The 8,698-nt window shown below is 39.9% G+C and overlaps 1 pseudogene; it reads left to right on the top strand.

Moving 5' to 3' along the window:
- The first annotated feature begins 650 nt into the window (after positions 1-650).
- On the top strand, positions 651-2,916 carry LOC120092436 (subtilisin-like protease 4 pseudogene; annotated as a pseudogene).
- The last annotated feature ends 5,782 nt before the right edge of the window (positions 2,917-8,698 follow it).

Raw genomic sequence — 8,698 nt, 5'->3', positions numbered from 1 at the left:
GAAGTTTGAGTCTCTATCAATGTATATATTATTGAACTAAAAAAATATCATTTAATAATTTTTTTTATGTTCGATGAAAAGAAAAATAGTTGCAGTCCATACCCATTTTCATGCATCACCTTTCACTATGAAAAGAAAAACATATTATATAAAGTATATTTTTATAAAAAAAAGAAATATTTATCACATGATAATTTGGGATTGGGGCTCCACAAATGAACTCATCCTGCATCCAGATATTTTTGTAATGATAACTATGGAACTCAAATTGTAGTGTTTTGTTTTTTCATTGGAAGAGGCAACACAAATAGGGAGAAACGGTAGCACTATGCTTTTGAGAATGCAGGAAGAAGATCATCTATAGATTGCATCTTTGTTTATAAAATTATGAATAATTAGAAGCTTTATTTGTAGATATATAAAAATTGTTCCAATCTGTATATGCTTGAAGTCAAAGACTTTGATGAGATGAAGAATAGTCACCAATAATGTAAATATACTAAAGTATATTTATCAAATATTCTATATATAAAATCTTAGGATCAACCATTAACAACATATTTTCTTTTCCCTATAAAAATGTTTGAGTGCTGAAACACAAAGGAACCAAAAACTACTTCGTATAAGGAAAAGTACCTTTTCAGTAAACCATGGTTCTTCCTTTCTTCTGTATCTTTTTCTTGCTTAATTTTCATGGCATTGTTGCCATGAAATCTGAGCTTTCAGGTACTTCCAACCAAATCAAACTACAGACCTACATTGTCCACGTGAAGGAGTCAGAGCTCAGGATTTTGGGTGATGCCATTGATCTAGAAAGTTGGTATACCTCATTCTTACCAGAAACGATCAAGACGTCGAATGAACAGTCGCGGTTACTTTATTCATTTCGAAATGTAATGAGTGGTTTTTCTGCAAGACTTACAGAAGAAGTTAAAGCCATGGAAGAGAAGGAGGGTTTCATCTCAGCCAGGCCTGAAACCATATTGAATTTGCACACAACTCATACTCCTGAATATTTGGGGTTGAACCAACAATTTGGATTGTGGAAAGATTCAAATTTTGGAAAAGGAGTAATTATAGGAGTGTTGGATACTGGAATTTCTCCTGATCATCCTTCGTTTAATGATGATGGAATGCCACAACCACCAGCTAAATGGAAAGGAAGATGCGAGTTTGGTGCTTCCATTTGTAATAACAAGTTGATTGGTGCAAGAACTTTCAATCGTGCTAATAGTGCTTTGATGGGGGAATCGCCAATTGATGAAAATGGACACGGCACACACACAGCAAGCACAGCTGCAGGCACTTTCGTTGAGGGTGCTGAAGCTTTGGGAAATGCAAGAGGCAAGGCAGTTGGAATGGCACCTTTAGCTCATCTAGCAATGTATAAAGTTTGTTCTCCAAAAGGCTGCTCGAGTAGCGATATACTCGCTGCATTAGATGCTGCAATCCACGATGGTGTCGATGTTCTCTCACTCTCCCTCGGTGCCCCTTCGAGACCGTTTTATATCGACAATATTGCCATAGGCGCATTTGCAGCCATTAAAATGGGAATTTTTGTGAGTTGTTCAGCTGGGAATTCAGGCCCTTCCAAAAGCACATTAGCCAATGAAGCACCTTGGATTCTAACCGTTGGAGCAAGCACTATCGATCGAACAATTATGGCATTAGCAAGGCTTGGAAATGGTGAAGTCCATGTCGGTGAATCTCTCTTCCAGCCAAGAGATTTCCCATCATCATTCTTACCACTTGTATACGCTGGTAGCAGTGGAGTCAAAGGGTCTGAATTTTGTGTTCAAGGCTCACTTACAAACCTGAATGTGAAAGGAAAAATGGTGGTATGTGAAAGAGGAGGAGGAATAGGCAGAATTGCAAAAGGGATGGTAGTGAAAAATGCTGGTGGAGCTGCCATGATTATTATAAACCAAAAAGCAGATGAGTTCAGTACATTAGCCGAAGCTCATATTCTTCCAGCAACCCATGTAAGCTATGAAGCTGGACTCAAAATCAAATCATATATACGTTCATCACAGAATCCAATGGCATCAATTTCATTTGAAGGAACTCTAATTGGAAGCAGAGCCACAACTTTCTCCCCTGCTATGGCTTCTTTTTCTTCTCGAGGACCCTGCCTCCCTAGCCCTGGGATCTTGAAACCTGACATAACAGGCCCTGGAGTCAACATTCTCGCAGCTTGGCCATTCTCATTAGACAACAACACAAACAAAAAATCAACATTCAACGTTATCTCAGGAACTTCAATGTCTTGTCCTCATTTAAGTGGAATTGCAGCTTTGATCAAGAGTGTTCATCCTAATTGGTCCCCTGCTGCCATTAAATCTGCCATTATGACCTCTGCAGATGTAAGAAATCGTCAAGGCAGACCAATCGTGGATCAAGATTTGAAACCGGCGAACTTTTTTGCTATGGGGTCTGGACATGTCAATCCATCAAAAGCAGCTGACCCAGGATTGGTTTATGACATTCAGCCTGATGATTACATTCCTTATCTTTGCGGTTTGTATAGTGATGCCCAAGTCTCGATTATTGTTCGTAGAAAAGTAACTTGTTCGACGATATCAAGAATACGAGAAGGGGATTTGAATTATCCTTCATTTGCTGTGACGTTGGGACCTTCACAGATGTTTAATAGAACAGTGACAAATGTGGGTGATGCAAACTCAATTTATTCCGCCATTGTTGAGGCACCAATTGGAGTTTCAGTGAAGGTTACACCAAACAATTTGAAATTCTCGAGGGTGATTGAAAAAGTGACATATTCGGTAACATTCAGCCGGGATGATTTAGTTAGAACAACGAGTGAATTCAGTGAAGGGTATCTCATATGGGTATCTAACAAACACATGGTGAGGAGTCCAATCTCTGTGAAGCTCAAATAAAGTCTATGGGAAGTTATGAGACCTACTTAATATATATTATATTTTCATTTCTGTATTTCTTTTAATCTAATGAAATAATATATTTTCTATTCTTTTAGAAGATTGGATCAACTTTTGGGATGGTACTTTAATTGGTACTTTATGTACTATGTTTCGAATGGACAGAAATAATGATCTAGTTTCTAGATGTAGAAGTTTCTCTTCAAATTTCAAATAACTGAATATCTATACTACTGAAGATATTTCCTGATGGATGTTACATGGCTTAGCAAACTCTTTGGCAAAAACTGGATACTCCTCAGCAGATCAACTTCCTTTTTCTTTGGCCATGTTCGATCTTAGATTTCCTGCTGATAAAATAGACGTCCAATTCTTCAAATTTTCCGTTTTTTCTTCAGCTTTCAGAATTCACTATTTTGGTTGTTAAGTTTTTACCTTTCTCTCCCTTGGTTGTTATCATTCCCTGTCGTTATGTGCCAAGTGGCATTTTATACATAAATAAATATCCGCACTGCGATAACAATTATCATCGTAGTGAGTCTCTCCGTCTACAAAATTTTGTTTTCTTCCTCTATTGCTTTTTCTTTTCTCTACATGGTATCAGAGATATAAGCATCCTACCCCTCATTCCTTTATGGCATCAAGCTCAGGAACATCAGAAGAAGATTTCACTCTGCCGGTGACATCAAATCTAGGTACTCACTTGACTGTCCCACCTTCAACCAACATCTCCATATCCTCACCATCGTTTACCCCACCTGCTACTCAATGAATTCCTCCTCCCATTCGAAACCCAATCTTCCCTCCCCAATACGGTCATCCACCGCTGCCCCTTCATCCTTAGTATGCCGGTTTTCCTGCCCACCACCCATTTTCGACTCAGGTACCACATAATCTGTTTTCCACACTCCCATCTCCACAATCTCTAGTAGCGAACTTCCCTCACATGTCCCAATTCCTCACCGTCAAACTCAATGATTCTAACTACCTCCTCTGCAAAAATCAACTTCTAAACTTAGTCATGGGCCATGGCCTTGAAAGCTTCATCCACGACACCTATCCCCAACCTCCCAAATATCTCGATCCTCAATAGACACACATCAACCCTCATTTTTCTTATTGGCAAAAGTGCAATCGCACTATTATCAGTTCGTTCTACTCCTCCCTAAATGAAGATATAATGGGTGAAATCGTCAGCTATGAATCATCATTGGAGATTTAGGAAGATCTTCGAACGGTCTATGAGTCATCTTCAACAGCTCGGATCATGGGACTGAGATTTCAACTACAAACAATAAGGAAGGATGGTACTATCGTGTCCCAGTACCTAGCAAAGATCAAGGATATTGCTGATAAATTTGCTGCCACTGGAGAACCTTTGTCTTTTCATGACCATCTCGGTTACATTCTTGAAGGTCTCGGAAATGAGTACAATCCCTTTGTGACTTCTATTCAAAACAGAACTGACCGCCCTTCCATTGCTGATGTTCGTAGCCTGCTTATCGCATATGATTCTCGATTGGAAACACAGATTTCCATGGATCAACTTCAACTCGTCCAAGCCAATGTTGCCCATCTTTCTCTACATTCTCAGCCTCGACGACCACATTGGCAACAAAACAGTAGACCATCCTTCAGGCCCTCCCCTCTCTCCTAAGTATTCTTTCTAATCCCCTATTCTCTCCTATTAATGTTGCTGACCATACCTTTCCTCGATCCCCTGCCCTGGCTCAACGACCACCCCCTCACCAACAATCGAATTCCTCCAATCAGCCTCAGTGTCAAATCTGCAATAAACTTGGTCATACAGCCTTATCATGCTACAACATTGATAACCCCAAATACAGGACCATCCACCCTCCCCAAGCTCCCTTTGCTCAAACCATTCCAACCACCAATCAATCCTTATCCTATATAATTGCATCCCCTGCTCCCAGGTCCAACCATCAGGATGAAGACTAGTATATGGATTCCAGAGCTACTCACCACATGACCCCTGATCTGTCCAACATCCAACAGCCTACTCCATATTATGGTGGTTGTTGATGGGAAATTGGAAGTCAATTTTACTCGACAACCAACTTCCCTTGAACGCGGTATGCAATGCATGTTCCTAAGATATGTGTTGATAGTCATGCATCGATGGTCATGCGTTGGAATGAAAATTTCATTAACGAATGTATGCGATTATCATGCATCCTGCCACAAGTTTTCTTGCATTCACACCAAGTATAACATGAATGCAAGTTTCTCGGGTAATCCGAGGTCGAACATAGGGACTTGTAACTATATGTTTGCAGTGATGTGCATGCGACAGTTTAAATAAAAGAATGGAGGGGATATTGCTACGTTAATCCTACTCCTATCCTATCTAACAAACAGCGCAATGAGAATATGCATGAAAGGTAGAGATGCGACAAACCTTGACATGAAATAAATGAATGGCAAAATGGATAAAATGCGGAGATGTTTTCATTGCAACCCTTAAGAGTGACCGCAAGGGAACCTTAGTCAGCGTCAGACTATGCGTTCATGTTACAACCATACACGACAAGTCATTTTCCAATGGAAATGTAGTGCTCCTAATTATAGGACACATGTTTTGAATGCAAAAGTGTCCATAGAGCTTATTCCTAAGTCTATACTCTTTTCCTATACGATGATGCAAAATACACACAACGCTGCGGTGACCGCATTCAATCTTATACTATCTAGGATGCATGCGATGCGTTAATAACAAATAGTGCTCATTCCTAAGCGCCTATCTCTTGTTTTATGAGTTCTAATCTAGCTCTCCCGACCCTAGATTCTGACCTGACCTTCCCAAGCCTAGATCCTGTCCTTAGATTACCCTCCTGAGTATCCCTAATGGATGAATGAAGCATACATAATACAAGACAATCGCATAAACTTCGCTGACCTACGGTTGTTACTATCCCTAGTGAACAACACATGCATTGCTTAATGCGTCCAACCACTTACCCTCCCAGGCAGTTGATTGTTACTGACTTTACTCATAGACAAGCAACACATTAGACCATAGACAAGCACTGCAACAGCTTCACACTAAGCAAATAAGATTACTCACATACTTGTGCAACGCACACCTCTCGGTGAGTTGCTACATGCTTCATATTCTTAATCCACATGACTAAGTATGCAATACCCAAGTAATCCCACTAAGTGTTGCAATGAAAGTAAAAATGCTAAGCAAGAAGACGGAGATGGAGTCGAAGGAATAGAGAAATGAATTAAAAAACACATTGTATTAATTTCTTAATTCAAAATGTCATACAATACAATATAGAAAAAGAAAGGAAAAAGAAATGACCGGCTGGAAGTAAAACTTTGCTTCCAGCGGATGTGCGTCAAGGCTGCCGGTGGTGCCATGGATGGGCAGAGGAGCTGACTCTCTCGAGATCTAACTCCGATTGAAGGCTCCGGTTGTCACTTGGAATGGATGAAGGAGATGAAGAACTCTCAGGCGTCTTCTCACGCATTTTGTTTGGATCGTGGGGAAAATCCCCAGTTGAGGGATAATCTTCGGATTACTTGGAATTTTGCTCATCGGCTTCTATTTATAGATCTTGGCCACCGACATCATTAATTGAACTGCTCTGAGTTTGACGTTTGGCACGTTCGTCCTTTCTAAAACTCTGCCATAAACGACGTGGTATGTGAAATTTCAACATCAACTTTGGATTTTCTCGAGGTAGATGCGTTGATGTTCATTCCACCTACCTTGCGTTGATTGTAATGCAAATTTTATTCTTAAAAAATGCGTTGATACAAATATGGATATGAATGAATGAACAAGTCCATGCCCCGTTACCAGTTCCCCGGCAACGGCGCCATAAACTTGATGACCGCTAGAATTGATGCTAAAAAGATATGCTATGTTATGCTCGAAATGATGCGATACTACTTCTAGATATGCGTTAGTAATAGATGTTCTTGTAGTGTGCTATGCATTGTCACAAGTTTCCTTGCGTTGGAACCAAGTATAATTCCACCGCAAGTTTTTCGGTGTGATCCGAGGTTGAACACAGGGACTGTTTGAGGTTATTGTGTTATGTTTATGATACATGCGACCAGGTTTTTCAATTTAATAAAAGTGTAGTTTGTGCAAGTATATAAAAATTGCGATAAAGTAAAGGAAAGCAGTAAAAATCTGATAATAAAATAAAGTGCAATAAACCTAAGCTAAGATGGGACAAGATACAGGCTTCATGTTACAAGATACTGAGGTCAAGGCTAGCTGTGAAGGTTATGCAAAGAACATAGAATGCGACGACAAGTCTTATGTATAACACAGAAAGAGAAAGATAACTAATATAAACAGCGCAAATTTCTTAATTGAGTTGAAGCTATAAGTACGGTCCCATTTTTCTCTTGGCGTACACTTTTAAGTGATCGACCGCGCTTCCACATGTCTGTGGTGAAACAGAGACAAACGTAATAAATGCAAGGTTGCTTCCATGTCTAGAAGTACTAATCACTTTAGTTAATGCATTCTTCTAACATTCTCTTGATAAATCAGAATGGCATCATCACTTATGCTCTTACAGGTGAAGATGTCGTCTAGCATGCCTTAACTAAACACGTTTACCTCTTTAACACAAGTTAAGTACTTGTTTAATTCATATTAACTACCAGGGGATTGGGAAGACATCATGAAGAAAGTGATTAATGGAGGAACGGAAGTAGACAGAAAATGAGATATGAAAGCAATCGAAACATTTAATATATCTATTAAGCGTTTGATACATGGTGTGAATGAAGAGATAAAAAAGGTGAAATACAATGATAAAAAGAGATAGAACAGATACAAACAAGTGCCAATGTCTTGGCGTCGATTCAAAAGGAGATCTGCTTGCCGGATTGGATGGATGAGCTTCCCTCTCAGGCTTGCTCAACCGGTAGCAGGGTTCTCAATACAGAGCTTCGCGGCGGGGATTTGGCAGATTAACACTAAGACTCACCTCTCGGCCTTGTCTCGTCTTCTTCCTGGATTTCTTCAGTTTAACACTCAACTTAGCGTTTCTCTCAATGACCTAATATTAATTCGCCCCGTATCCAGTAGGCATCCTTTTTTATGTGAATTCTATGGGGTATTTATAGGTGAAGATCTTTGACTCCGGCTTTGTGGTCCCCACTTTTGTTATGGAAATTCCAAGGTTGGAGGGATATTATTCCTTTTGTTATGCAATCGGACCGTCAAATCTGCACAACCGTTAGCTGTACATATGTCACAATCCTTCTCTTTTGCATTGCTCAGCTGCATCTTTCGATCGAGTGTTCGCATGCGGTGCTGTTTTTATTACCACACGCGGTTGAAAGTCAGCTATGGATCGACCATCACATTGCACCGTCATTGCGTTAATCGTCTTTTCATTGTGGATTGACGGGCGCAATGTGACAGAGATGTGTTGGTTAGTTTGTCTTGAGCCTTGATCACAAGCGGTGACTTGGTTTTCTGCAAAACAGAGTAGAAATCTCCTATTCTTCCATCTTAATGATGTTAGTGGGTGTAATTGCGATAATTTATAATTATTGTATTTCAAAGCTAATTTTCATACAAATGACGCATATTTATTCTCTTTTGGCCACAATATCTAGATAAGGCAGTATAAATAATTTGTATTTCTACAAGTTATCATTGATCCCATTAGAATGCGTTGTCGCGTAGCCGCAATCATTCAATGGCCGCATTCGCTTAACACCGCAACTCTACATGATGACCGCAATCACTTGACGAGCGCAACTCCCATGCGATGGACGCGTACGACTGATTATTG

Source organism: Benincasa hispida, chromosome 12, assembly GCF_027475165.1.
Source record: "Benincasa hispida cultivar pf3 chromosome 12, pf3_genome.v1.1, whole genome shotgun sequence".
In the NCBI taxonomy this organism is placed as follows: domain Eukaryota; kingdom Viridiplantae; phylum Streptophyta; class Magnoliopsida; order Cucurbitales; family Cucurbitaceae; genus Benincasa; species Benincasa hispida.
Note: the sequence above shows the minus strand (reverse complement) of the source record. Positions and strands in the feature narration are given on the sequence as shown.